Below are 15,437 nucleotides of genomic sequence, written 5' to 3' on the forward strand. Positions count from 1 at the left end.
CGACATCTTATTGATATTATTGAATCATAATTACAATGATCAAAATGGCTTCCATATCAATCAGTTTCTTCTTGATTCCAATGGTTCCAAGTCAGTCATTCCCTCCAATAACTTCCCTTAAACATTCAAGGGTGCCACACCACTTGCCCTTCATGAATCTAGTGACTACGAGGGGAAAAACTAGGTGTGATGATGGAAACCGCTATCCTCTCCTATGTCACCAGCTATAGTGAGATTAATCATGCTAGGGATTAAAGAATATTCCTTGATGCATGCCACATAGTAAAATCCTCATGAGTGGCCTAGTATTGGGTTTCCCTTCACAACATTATGATCTTTAAGATGAAGGTATCCCAACACCTTCTAGCCTAAGTCACAACGGGAGTGCTAGCGAGTGAGATAAAGGATGTTGTTCCACCCCTCCCATGAAGGTTCATCTATCTACACAATCCCATCACCCATGTGTGAGTCATCTGACCAACCAACTTGTGCTCATAGCCATTATCATGTCATTATAATTCATAGCAGGATTTTTAATTGAACTTTAAAAAATTCATGAGGCAATAGTATTTAAATGAACCCAAACCATGGGTTTCCATGCCATCACATATAGTACATTTAAGTGGTCTCCTACCACACTCAATGATCATTGGTAATATTTGATTCATAATACTAGTCACCAATATAAGTGTGTATACTAAATCATCATCACAAATTTGTAACTGAGAGCAAAAAATAAGGTAAACAAACACATAATGAATCCATCATACTATTAGACATAGCCATAAAACATGTCCATCACAATTATTATCATCATAACATCAAACTTGAATTTTTTTTATAAACATTTCCACTCATAGTAAGAGTCAAACATATGGATCCTCAACTTGAGGTTGTCAAAGAATAATGTATCAATGATAATGTCATATCAAGGCTAGATAATTAGAGTGGGAACTTCAACATTGCAAACCATGGTAAACCATAGGTAGAATGATTAAACATGAGCAATCAAGGACACCATGGTCAAATATGGTCAACCATGGCCATCTATTATCAACATGGACAACCATAATATATAATAGAAAATTATGGTCAACCATTATCAAATTGATCAAACCATGCTTACTCCAAGTCAACATTGTCAACCTTGGTTAACTTACCTAATCATAATCAACCATGGGAAGCCATGGTTAACCATGATTAAACTTGAACACCCATGGTCAATCGTAGTCTATCACAATCTATCATAGTCAACTATAGTTAGTTGTGGACAGCCATGCTGACCCATAGTGAAATATATATTAAGCATAAGAAACACTCATTAACCATAAGTTTAACATACTTAATTGTAGTCAATCATAGTAAAAAGGGTGCAATAATCCTCCCCTGGCACACCATCCATCTATTAGCACAACCACATTAGTAAATATGGATTATATACATTGATCGGTGGTAGTTTTCACATCTTATACACCAATTGACATATAATAAAGACATCGATCGACATATATCAACCACATTTAAGAATGTAGTTGTGCTAATTATGCTACTAGGTTTGTCTATTTTGGAATAATACTTCCAGAATTTTAATTTAAGTAGAAAAAAATCATGTGGATGGTTGAGATTTAACTTCCACAAAAGATTCTAAAATATTTTTATTACTATACACAAATCAAAGGTTCAGATTTATCTTCAAAGTAGTTATGTCCTTTAATCATTCTAATTAAATTGATTAAGTAAATAAAATTTCATATGAAAGGTGTCATAGAAAATATTATTATTCTTTTTTGGGCATGTGGTATTGATAAGCCATGATATCCACCCCTAGCATTGCAATAAATCCTATTTTCAAATAGGGTAACTTGTGAAGATAAACATTTATAGGTAAAAATATTTATAAATTAGTTAATTTTTGAGAATTTTATTTTATTTTATTTTATATATATATATATATATATTTTTAATGAACAATTAATTTTATCTATATAACTAGACTAATATTAATTTTATTTATATAACTCGACTATTATTAACTTTATTTATATAAATGGACTATTTTTTTTTTTTTTTTTAAATTTAACTGTAGAAAACCTTTATGGAAAAATATTTTTTTGATCTAACAAATAAATGGTTGTCACTTCTTAGAGGTAGGTTTCGTGAGATGAAAGTCTACACTCCAAAAAATCACCATTATTTTGATCCAATCAACAAAAAAGAAGTGGTACTCACTTTGAGAGGTATGTTCCTTGACACAAAAGTCTACACTCCAAAACATCACCACTCATGGGGGAAATATAGACATGGTGGTCCAAAATAAGGGTCCCATTCGAAAAGAAAGTGAGAATATTAGCTAACTCACAGAATCGACTGCCAACGTTAAACAATAAACCCAATTATAAGAATTATAAGAACAATGTGCATCAAGACTAGCATCATGACTATCGTAATAAAGACATTGCAGAGCTTGTAACACAATAGAATTGATGAGGGAGGCATGGCTTAATTACGACCTTCAATGGAGCCTCTTTCGATAGTGTAATGACACACCCTTCAATCATGTCTACTCCAACTCTAGGTGGAATGTTCCAATCGAAACTGTGCAATATTTTCATCACAGTGAACTTCAACATGCACATGGCCATAAACACACCCGAGAAGGCTCTCCTCCCATACCCAAATGACATATATTTGAAATCATGCCTAGTCACATATGGGCTACAAAAATTCATAAACCTTTATGGCTCCAATTCTAGTGGGTATTCCCTTTCAGTGGGATCTCTTTGAATACCCGACACATTTACGAAAAGTTGAGTGTTCGTCGGCACATGATACCCTCCAACTGTGCACACTTCCTTAGCCATGTAAGGAAGGAGCAAAGGTCCTGTGGGATAAAGTCAAAGATTCTCTTTAACTATCACCTCCAATTATTTGAAGTCGGGGAGATCTAACTCCTCTAACATGCACTCTCTTTCAACTACTACGTCCAATTCTTCCTAAGCCCTTTTCAGCGCCTCTAAGCATCACATCAGCAATAAAATTTCCCATTTTGTTGTGTTGGTTTTTATATCTATTACTCCGAGAAGCATGTTCTACATAATAAGAGACATCTCATTTACATTTTACCAAAAAAATTCATGAAAGGAGTAGATAAAATTTCCTTCAATATCGACATGAAGGAGGCACATACCATAATGACACTCTTGACACTAGTATCGTCGTTACAGAAATCTCAGGCTTTATGAAAGGAATATATAAGCATATCAATCAAAATCTCATCAGTTTCCTTCTTTAGACAAAGACAATACTTATCTATCACTCTCTGCAAAATATCATCCCTTCGTCTGCTATAGTTCTTCATTACGCTCTCACGACCATGGAGATCCATCTATTTGAGGAAGGGATTATAATCCCCCATATTAAATGCTCCCAATAGTTTGAAATTATTGGAAAGGAAGAGGAGGCAAGGCATAAAATAATACAAATAAATAACACACAATAACATGAGCTGCGACTCTTCTATTGATCACGCAAAAACTTGATGATTACAATGAACCCGGTGAAGGGTATTTAACCTTTTATGACTAATGACTCACCTAAAATAACTTGACATGCAACCACAAAGTAAATTCGACTATGACTTAACTCGGCTTGACTTTACTTAACTTGACTCACTAAATTTATCCAACTCTTCATGTGTGAGTAATTAGCTTATTTTAACACTCACCCTTAATTACGACCACTAAACTAAGACTGAATCATAACAACTCAAACATCTCTGCTGGTCTATGTCTCAGTTAGGCTTACAACACCCTAGTTTCTTCTATGAAACTCAAACACATATTTTCCTAATGACTTAGAAAATATATCAACTAATTAATCATTAGATTAGGAAGGCTTAAAGTGAACTTCTCCATTACTCACAAATCTCAAATAAAATGATATCTAGTACCAGTATGCTTTCCCTTTTGATGAAACATGGTATTCTTGGATAGTGCAATCCCTGAGGTGTTGTCACAATATATTGTTGTTGATCCTTGTTGTTTCTACTTGATTCCATCAAATACTCTTCATATCCATACTGATTGACATGTTGCTGCTAGATATTTTTCTTCTACTAATGATAGTATTATAATAGGTTGCTTCTTAGATACCCATGAAATCACACCTGAACCAAGATGGCACACATAACCAGAAGTGCTCTTCCTATCATCCAAAATACATGCAAAATCATTGTCGGTGTATCCAATCAAATCCTTCTTCTCTATGCTTGCATACGTTATGCCATAATCTCTAGTTCTTGCTATGTATCTCAAAATTATTTTTCCTACTCTCCAATGTGTGTATTTTGGAGTCTCCATAGATCTGGAAATCAAACTCCTTGCATAATATACAGTCTTATAGCTATGAGATACATGAGGCTTCCAACCAATCTTTTGAATATAGTTCGATTACCATCTGATACTTCATCATCCTTGCTTAAATTTGTACCTATTGCAACGAGTGTAGGGATAGGCTTGCAATTTTCCATCCTAAATATTTTTAGCAAATACCTAACATATTTATTTTGACAAATAATAATTACTTTTTAGATTTCTCAACTTGTATGTCAAGAAAATATCTAATGAGAATAAGATATGTCATCTCAAATGCTTTTATCATGGTTGCTTTAAATTCATCCAATTCAAAGTCACTTTTATAAATCATGTCATCAACATATAAGGAAACAATCAAAATTTATCCATGCTCATTTACCTTTGTGTACAATGTAGGCTCAATGTTGCTTCTGCAAAATCCATTCTTGATCATGTAGCTTCTTCTCGTTTTTTCCAACACTTGTACCACAAGTACTTCAGAAGATATAGAATCCTCCTAGAGACAACCTTGGGTTGAAGGGGGACACCAATACTTAGGACATCTTAAAGAGTTCTTTACATATTTATATTAAAGACTTGTAACACTTCGGTTTGTCACAAATAATGAAAATGGATTTGATTTAGAACCATTCATAAAGGTACAATAAATAAAGTAGCTTGTACATAGGAGAACTCTGTAAATAATATTCCACCCACAGGTGGCCAAATAAAATTAGGAATGTGTAGTGATTTAATTATTGAAACATAGGTACTGGGAGAACACAGTATAATGGAGTCCATCATATAAAGCTTAAGGTCTAATAATTCTATATATGAAGACTCATAGAAAAACGAGTGAGAGAGAGTGCTCTGAAATTCTAAGATACATGGAGCACTTTTTAAAGATTCAATTTCCAACATGAAATAGGAATTATCCATCAATGTTTTGATTTAAATGAATATGCATTTGAAGGGAAATACAACTAGCTGCTACTTTACATGCAATCTGTGAAGAATTTTAAACATATATGAAGAAACAAAGAGAAAATAACATACTCCAAATCTAATAAGTTGGAATCACTTGGAACTTTGTATTAATATCTGTAAGAAAATCAATATACAACAAGCTTCAGACAGGCCTTTAGAAAAATGGGCAAAGGTCCCATAAGAGAGAAGTCTTTCCCAAAAATTTTGAACCTTTGTTAAGTGTTTCTTCCTTCCTTTTATAAGGAGAGGGAGACCTTGGAAATTAGTTATAAAAATATCTCAGGCATGAGCATCCAACTATCTACTTGAATAGTTGTCTCAGCATGTAGGCTTTGCCGCCTCAAATTATTACAACAGAAAGATGCCTTTCTTTGAAACAAAATAACAAAAACAATCAAAATCAACAAAATAGAATTAACATGTGAAACTGAAATGATGGTCCTGTAAAGATATCTCTATGCCACTTCCTTTGTTTTCCTTTGGTCCAACCACGTTTCTGCCACATTACGCCCCATACTCTCTCGGTCGGTTCCCTGTTGCTTTCAGTCTTAACATCTTTAATCACTAGTACAAAATGAATAATTAATTACTAAAAAAATGACTAAAATCTACATATAAATGACCATTTTTTATTCAGTGACCAATAGTAACTAATTTACATTATCTTATAACATGACCAAATTTTAATCGTTTTTAACTTAGTCATTAATTGGTTGTCTCAATTTTATCTTCTAGTAGTATATTTAGTCATAAATTTGGTCATTAATTTAGTCATTAATTGTCACAATTAATTGCCAAATATACAACAAAATATATTACTATATTATCGCCCAAGAAAACATATTAATGAAAAAAAAAAATATGACCAAAATGTTGGTCGTGTTATAAGATATTGTAAATTAGCTACTAATAGTCATATATATGCAAATTTTAGTCATTGTTTGAAACAAATTAATGACCAGCGAAATATGGCTAAATTTTGGTCGTGTTATAAGATACTGTAAATTAGCTAATAATAGTCGTATATATGCAAAATGTAGTCATCATTTGCAATCACAAATTTATCATTTTCAGTAGTCATTTATCTTTTTTTTGGTAGTTTCATATTCATTATATGAATGACTAATTTAGTAGTTTATATTCATTTCATTTACTTTCATTATAACTGACTAATTTAGTCATATATTCATTTTTTTATCTGTGTTCATTATTAATCAATATAAACTACTAATTTAGTAGTTTTAGATTGATTTTATTGGTTCATTATTAATCAACATGAACTAATTTGTATTTTTTTTTTTAATTTTTTTTTTGAAGCTGTGGTTCATGAACACCTTGGTCAATGGGTGGTCGCTATGTCCATGGAAAAATATGGGCTGATTGACCTCGAAGGGAATCTAGCCCCGCGGCCCACTAGCAAGGTCTAACCCCAAGGGCTTTGGGCAGAATGGATCCTGTGACCTCTTGAACGACGAGGCATTGATTTTGACCAACTGAGCTAACCATTGGGGCTATGAATTAATTTGTATTATTTTGCGACTAAATTTAAAAAATGCCATACAATGTGAATGTTCTTCTAATATGAAAACACAAGGTTGCATGTTAATTACAATACTAAACAATATCAAATACAACTATAAATAATTTCAACCACAAATTATATTATATGAAATGTTAAAGTATTACAATATGAATTTCCAACTTAATATTGGTTGGACTACAATTTACACATGAAATGATGTTTCATTGCTTCAAATCATTATCATTGTGTTTCCAAGGCATTGTAGGTGAATTCACCAACTCTGAATACTTGAACATCAATCTCTATGTGTGTGGCTTATGTGGGATATTGACTCTAAGGGTATCACTAGATCGGTTCTCTTCTCTTTCTCTTTTTGTATTTGTCGCTCCATTTTTAATGATCTCAGCCTCTTTCTTCAATTCCTACTTTTTACCATCAATACTGATCAGTTCCTCTCCTCAAAACAAAAAAAGATACAATGCAAAGTATAAGACATGAAAGGTGATGAATAATGGAATATAAAATAAAGTAGACTATAAAATATTTATACAACATATAACTCAACATCAGTAATGACAATGCCATTTTCCCCCATAAAAGTAAAAAACTCGAACAAGTTTTCTTCACTTGGGTGAAAGTGGTCGTTATGTGGCCAGATGACCTATATAAAAAAAGCAAATAGAACATCACCATAGAAAATAACACCTTAATAACTTAGTATTTAACATTCATAAAAAGCTTAAGCACAATCATGTCAACTTACATGTTAAAAAATTCAGGATGTGGATAATTTGTAAAAACAAATAATCTTATGTGTGATGTCTAATCCTTGTTGTCTTATTTGCAAAAACATTTCATTCTCTAACACATGAACATGGTCAAGTATATAGACAACTTGTGCTCAAATAACAACATGAAAGTAACCTTTTCTAATAGTCATGAAAATCTAAAAAGAGAGGATATCATGGAATGGACATTGCAATTATAAAAAATATGTTTACTTGTCCACCGGTGTCTTGTCTATCATTCCTAAAACATTTGTTTGCCCAAAATAACCATGAGGTGAAAGAATCACAACATTAAAAACCATAGTAATCCCTACTTGAAACATTTCCAAAGTTCATGGCTCAAGTGCCTTAGCTCCTCTTGTATTGGCAAACCATATGATGTACAAAGTGAACTTCCATATGCTATTTTTTCCAGCAAATCCTTCACAGTTTAATTTGGAGGTAGTTCTTGCATAGTCATCTTAACAGCAATAAGCAATCATTTATTCATGAAATTTATATGATGATATAAATTTAAAACAACATACATAGAAAATTGTGTAAAAGATCAACAAATGAATTTCAAAACAAGCATATTAGTTACTAATGGAAACACAATATGAATTTCAAAGAAAATAAATGAGAAAATCAATTCATATTATGTTACTAATGGCTAATGAATTTCGAAACAAGCAAATTAGCAAATGAATTCATACTGTGTTTCCAAGGCATTGTTCTCTTCTTTCTTGAATTCTTGCTTCTTCCCATCAGTTCCACTTCAAAAAATGAATGAAGATACAATGAAAAGTATAAGATATAAAAGAAAATGAACACTATAATATAATCTAAAGTATACTATATATATTTTATAATAGTAAATTGTCAAGAAAATTACAAAGATAAAAATAGTCAACAGATTAATAAAAATCTCATTTATATGTTGACTCCTATTTAGCCTTTCATTTTTCAATGTCCAAAATTAGCCTTATAGATTATTTGGCTACTCAAAAATCGAAAACAATAAACATAGTGTTATATTCATTAGGAGTTTCCAACTTAGGGCTAAATTCCACTGAAATTATCCAAAAAGTGCTTCCTCTACTTTATTACAAACGTTGCCACACTTAGGGGCTGACTATTTCCATGATATGTATATCGTTGTCCTCATATGTAGAGCATGTTGGTAGTTATGTAGGTTGTATTTGTACATAAATGAACAAAAGACGCCAAAAATGCTTGAAATTAACTAACTTGCAAGGTATTTTTCCTATCATTAAAAATTATAAGTGGTTTTATTTCTTATTATTTTTCTTTCTTTTTATAAACAAAGGCATAATCAACAATTAGGGGGATTGGAAACACCCTATGGGTTGGAAAGAAAAATATGTTCTTTGGAAACATTTCTGGTAGTTTTTGAGGCATTTCTAAGGTGTTTTGGTTTACATTTCTAATGGTGAAATATTGGTGGGGGAGGAGTTTCCCACTACTTAGCTATTGAAAAATTCATTCCCTCCTATCTTAGAGGTTTTCTTATCTAAGCTTTCTTGGAAAGAATGTTTTAACTTGTTAGCAATATTTTCTTAAGTCTTATTTTTACTAAAGTTGCACATAACATGCACACACAAAATTATTGTAGAGTGTGTGTCTGAGAGACCATGTTTGAGAATTTTTGGAACGAAATTGGAGGAAGTTGACCATGAATCTCTTGACATTCAATGTAAAGGAAAGAGCTCAATTATCACATATTGGTGCCTTGGGGGAGGGTGGTGGTGGGGAAAGCTACTGGCTAATGCCAAGAGTTGTGGAGAGATGAGGTGCATGGTTTCAGTGATCTAAATTTGGAAATATATGATGTATTTGTTAAAGAAAAGAGCATATACATCATGATAAGAGATACTCATCCTCATCATAGACACACTCTCAAGCTCACAATAGAATTAATAGTGTAAGTGGAGGAGGAAGATGAAGGCATCTCTTCCAAGCCACAATTGACATATAAGGAGGCAATACACATTAGGGACATGCTTTCTCAGGTTGAGAAGACTATCAATAACAGTCTCTTGGTTTGGAGCTATTATTATCTCTTCCATTAGAAAATAAGATCATTTTCACTAAGTTTTATAGATAGTGCTACTTCTCCCTTGATTAAAACTTCCACAGATGTAATGAACATATCTCACCTCCCAAAACCCTTCACATTCAACTCATCTCATAGGAACACTAAGATTACCATTGTTACTTGTAATTTATATTTTCTCACTTTTCTCCTTAGCACACATTCTACATGGGGTATTGAAATTTCGATAGCATTATATTCCAATTAAATTATCACAAATAGTTTGAAATTTCTTTGTACAGAAACTCTACCATTTACCATTTATGTGCAATTATGGATTTAACTCAAAGTTCAAATTCAAAACATATTTCAAGTTTCAATAAAAGTTGTATCTTTGAGAATAAATGCTAACAATACATTTTCTCTTTATTGTTGAGATCAATTTATTCTTACCTATTCATAGTGCCATGCCACAAAAGTGGGGAAGCATCAAAATTTGAGTGAAGGGATCCTAATGAACAATTGAAACTTGAGATACACCCAATGCTCCATGCAAGTATTAACAAAGTGGCCAGCTTCTAGTCTCCAATATTGCTCTCTGCAAATTAGAAAAAATACCTGACAAAATTGCTAAAAATAAACAAGGACAAAACACCCATCAAAATTGCTAAAAATAAACCACGATAAAACACCCATCAAAATTGCTAATAAAAACCACTTAGGCAAACATGGTGCTGCAAACAATGATGAAAATGCACATAAGATTTAGTGACTCTGTGCTTTACCATTTTTTCCAACATTCAGTACATATGGGTTTCAAGAAAAAACACAAATCAAATGCATTTGGAATTTTTAAATCACTAAAACTCCATCATCAATGTTTTAACAATTTTATTCATAGAAACTTCAATATAACTGCAAAGAATTCATGGAAAATATAGAGCAAAATGTTAAGAAACTTCAATGTGACTACAAAGAGTCCATGGAGAATTTACATAAAAAAATTTGGGAATTTATATTGAGACAATGGACTAATATTGTTGAAGCTCACTTCTAAATTCCGCTGAGCAACCTAGTAGGGAAAGAAATATATATTGGAGGAGTTTAGCCAAGCACTGTATCCCTTGCATTTCATTTTTGTAGGAATTAGTTTACATAAGTATATCACTTAACTATATGTGATGTGTCTCTCTTAAACTTAAACACACCAATTGATTTAGAGGGGTTACATGTAATAATTACATGGCACAGTGAGTAAGGAAATTTCCAAAAGAAACAAATTGTCAAAAATAATTTTTGACCTTAGATGATTTGTGATCTATGATGGCCAATCAATCATATTAACCATATTTGATGGTCAAGATGCATTTTTCCAAGATATTTTCTGCTCATTGCTGCCATTAATGGTGCTTTACTTGACACTTTTTGAGGTACTAAAAATCTCACTATTGAGAATTATAGCTCGGACATGAACTTTTGCACAGGTTCAATGTGAACATAAGAAGTAGTTTGAGATAATTTTAAAAAATAATTATATTTTTGGAAAATTAATTCTATTTTGTAATTCACTTTAGTAAAAAAAGTGAAATTCTTATGTTTAGCAGTTGAGCCTAAGATTGTATCTCATGCATAACTTAGACTAGGAGGAATCTTAAAAATAGATTCTCTGCTAAAAGTATATAGATAGGTCAAGGTAGAGGCTTTCAACACACTTGGGAAGTTGAGTAGGTTGAGCAACATAGAGGTTGAGAGAGCAAGTAACTAGGAAAGAGATGTTTCCAACAACACTCAGTCCCATATGATAGCATGGATAGCACAACATGGATTTGTACAGTCATACAAAAAATATTTTTTAAATCCATACAATTATATAAATAGTCCATACATGTGTCCATACATTTTGTATGGGTAGGAAAAACATCTATATAGCAGTTGTTTTTCTCAGTCCAATGTGTGTTTGGTATCCATACATGTGTCTATATAGTTTATATGGGCAAGACAGATCTAGTGAAAGTATGATTATATTTGTAACTTAATATGACCTAAGGAACTAGTGACAATCAACAATTTTAGCCAAACAAAATATAGGAGGGAAAAATAAAAGCCCCTTTAAAATGAAATAAACAATGAACATAAAATGATCAACATAGATGTATAGGAGTGTTGTCCTGAGAAGGAAAACCCTAGAAAGTGAGGAAGGTGCAGTAAAAGAAGTGTTGCTTGAACTAAGGTTCCACTACCACTAGGGGATGTATACATTCCTTCTCATCATCCAACTTAATGGTATGGACATGAACACCATGTTTCTGCCAAATAATTTCCTCTAGAAAGATTCATGGACTAATAGGGTTGTGGTGAGTAATCCTCGCTGACATCAAACTACTCTTGTTTATTGGTTGAAGTGGAGGTAGAAGAAGAAGTAGAACCACTTCTTACATACAAGGTTGAATAACTCCTACAAGATGGGGATAAATTGGTAATGCTTCTCTAAGTAGGCGTTTTGTAGTGGTGATGCTTCTAAGCAGCTTTGCTTCTCACAGGTGCCCTCAATGTGGCACAGTCTGGAGCCTTGGTGGTGCGAGCTAGGGAGCAATGCTGGATGGTTCTTGCATTATCCAACCAAGTTTCATGAAGAATTTCAATCCTCCATTGTCCTAGATTTGATGAAAAGAGGAGGCACTATGGGTAGCTTCTCTAGAATTTCTCTGAAATAGGCACAATCTGAGAGAAAATGTATCTCTAATTTTCAAGGCAAGGCATTACTAACACAAGTGTTTGAACAATGTTGATAAATTTCTACCCAAGTCCCTGTAGATGTAATAAAATCTGCCTCTTATCTCATTTAGACATGAGATTTAAACATAAAGTTCTCCTTAGTCTCTACCTTAGGCAAAGAGCAAAGTCTGCAAATCATTTCTGCCAGGGGAAGATGGTGATCTGTCTCAACCCTCAACTGATGTGAGCACATCTGAAGCTTCTAAGAGGAAAGGGAAGCCCAACAGATGGAACTGGAGATAGTATGGCCAAACAAAGGAGAGAATTGTGCCTTCTGTTGTTCAGTTCTTGTCCCATATTTCTAACAAATAAGTGATTAAAGATGTATAAAGGAGAGAAATACATCTTTTTATATTCACTTCTTGTTCCATATTTCCAACTCATTCCTGCTCGATCAAGACATTTATTATGTCTCATGATTACCCTAATAATCGTGACTATGATACTGCATTAGTGCCACCATACCCAAGCCTTCTTGTTGCTGTCTGTTATTAGTTACGATATGGTTTCAGTTGATGGGGCTCCCATCTCATGGGTTGCTGAAACAAATTTTGATTCATTGTATAGTCCTTTTATATAAGATCCATAAAAATTGACAGGCTATCCACTTTGTCCTCCATGCCAACTTTGTCTCTACTGCCCACATCTCCCATTGGGGATCAATGCCCAAGCTAGTAGGTGGCATTTTCCAACCAGTGTTTGAATATGAATTTGCATGAAGTACTCATGATGAATCCATGTTGAGGGTATCCTAAATTTAGGTACATGCAACCAAATCAGTAGTCACTTATAAAGTCTAGTTTAAAGTTTAAACACTGCGATTCATAACTTGGAATGTAAACACATTTTCTCATATATATCAAGTTGCAACCAAGATAGCTATTCTTTGTGTTTACATGGACTTTGTCATTTGATTCCAATGAACTGTAGGATCCCCTGGTATTTTCCTTCTGCATGGATAGCAATACATATTTGTACAATCATACAGACAATATTGTTCGAATCCATACAATTATATAGACAATCCATACATGTGTCCATATAGTTTGTATGGGCATGCCAAACATATATATAGTAGTTGTTTTGCTTAGTCCAATGTGTGTTTGGTATCCATACATATGTCTGTACAACTCGTATGGGTAGGACAAATTTGGTCAAAGTTTGATTAGATTTGTAGCTTAATATGACCTAAGGAGCTAGTGACAACCAAAAATTGTAGCCAAAAAAAATATAGGAGGAAAAAACAAAACCCCCCTTGAAATGAAATGAACAATGAGTACAAGAGAAACATGAAATGAGATAAATATAGATGTACAGGAGTGTTGTCCCAAGAAGGAAAACCCTAGAAAGTGAAGAAGGGGCAATAAAAGAAGCATTGCTTGAACTAACGTGTTACTACCACTAGAGGAGGTATAAAGTCCTTTTCATCATCCAAATTAATGGTATGGACATCAACACCACATGTGCGCCTAGTAATTTCCTCTAGAAAGATGTCTAGAATAATAGTTTTATGGTGAGTAATCCTAGATGACATCAAACTACTCTTAATTATTGATTGGAGTGGAGGCAGAAGAAGAAGTAGAACCACTCCTCACATACAGGTTTGAAGAACTTCTAAAATATGGGGAGAAATTGGTAATGCTTCTTTGAGTAGGTGTCCTAGAGTGGTGATGCTTCTGAGTAGCTTTGTTTCTCATGGGTGCCCTCAACTTGGAACAGTCTGGAGCCTTGGTGGTGTGGTCCAGGGAGAAATGCTAGATGGTTATTGCATTTTAGAACCAAGTGCCATGAATAATATAAATCCCCAATTGTCCAAGATCTGATGAAAAGAGGAGGCGTTGGGGTAGCTGCTCTAGAATGGCTCTGAAATAGGCACAATTTGAGAGAAAATGTATCTCTAATTTGCAAGGCAAAGCATTGCTGATTAAAGTGTTTGAATAATGTTGATACAATTATGCCCAAGTCCTTGTAGATGTAATAAAACTTCCCTCTTATTTTATTTAGATAGGAGATTTAAACATAAATTGCTCCTTAGTCTCTACCTCAGGCAAAAATAAAAGTCTACAAATCATTTCTGGCAGGGGAAGATGGTGATCTGTCTTAACCCTCAATTGATGTGAGCATATTTGAAGATTCCAAGAGGAAAGGGAAGCCCAACAAATGGAACTGGAGATAGTATGGCCAAACAAAGGAGATAAATGTGCCTTTTGTTGTTTAGTTCTTGTCCCATATCTCTGACAGATAAGTGATTAAATATGTATAAAAGAGAGAACTACACCTATTTATATTCACTTCTTGTTCCATATTCCCAACTCATTTGTGCTCGAGAAAGGCATTTATTCTATCTCATGATTACCCTTATAATCATGATTGTGATACTACATTAGTGCCACCATACCCAAGCCTTCTCGTTACTATCTGTTATAAGTTATGGTCTGGTTTCAATTGACGAGGCTCCCATCTCATGGGTTGCTAAAACTGAATTTTCATTCATTTTCCAATCCCTTTCTATAAGATCCATCAAAATTGACAGTCTATCCACTTTGTCCTCCATGCTGACTTTACCTCTACTACCCACATCTCCCATGGGCATCAATGCCCAAACTAGTAGGTGGCATTTTCCAACTAGTGTTTAGATATGAATTTGCATGAATTCCTCATGACTAATCCATGTTGAGGGAAACCTGCATCTAGGTACATGCAACTGGATCAGTAGTCACTTGGAAAGTCCAGTTTAAATTTTAAACACTACGATTCATAGCTTGGAATGTAAACACATTATCTCATATATAGCAAACTACAACCAAGATGGCTATTCTTTGTGTTTACATGGACTTTGTCATTTGATTCCAATGAACTGTAGGATCTCTTGGTATTTTCCTTCTACAAGATTTAGACAACATAGTTGTTGAGCACAAAGAAAATGGCATAGTGCACAAAACACATGAATGTAACAAGTGACTAGAATGTACAAGGAT

The 15,437-nt window shown here is 33.5% G+C and overlaps 1 pseudogene; it reads right to left on the reverse strand.

Moving 5' to 3' along the window:
• Nucleotides 1-2,735: 2,735 nt before the first annotated feature.
• Nucleotides 2,736-15,437, reverse strand: part of LOC149229187 (xanthotoxin 5-hydroxylase CYP82C4-like) — a 127,867-nt pseudogene continuing 115,165 nt past the window's right edge.

This window comes from Pinus tabuliformis, chromosome J (assembly GCF_031772625.1).
Source record: "Pinus tabuliformis cultivar Carrire ecotype Pingquan chromosome J, CPIR1, whole genome shotgun sequence".
NCBI classification, from domain to species: Eukaryota; Viridiplantae; Streptophyta; class Pinopsida; order Pinales; family Pinaceae; genus Pinus; species Pinus tabuliformis.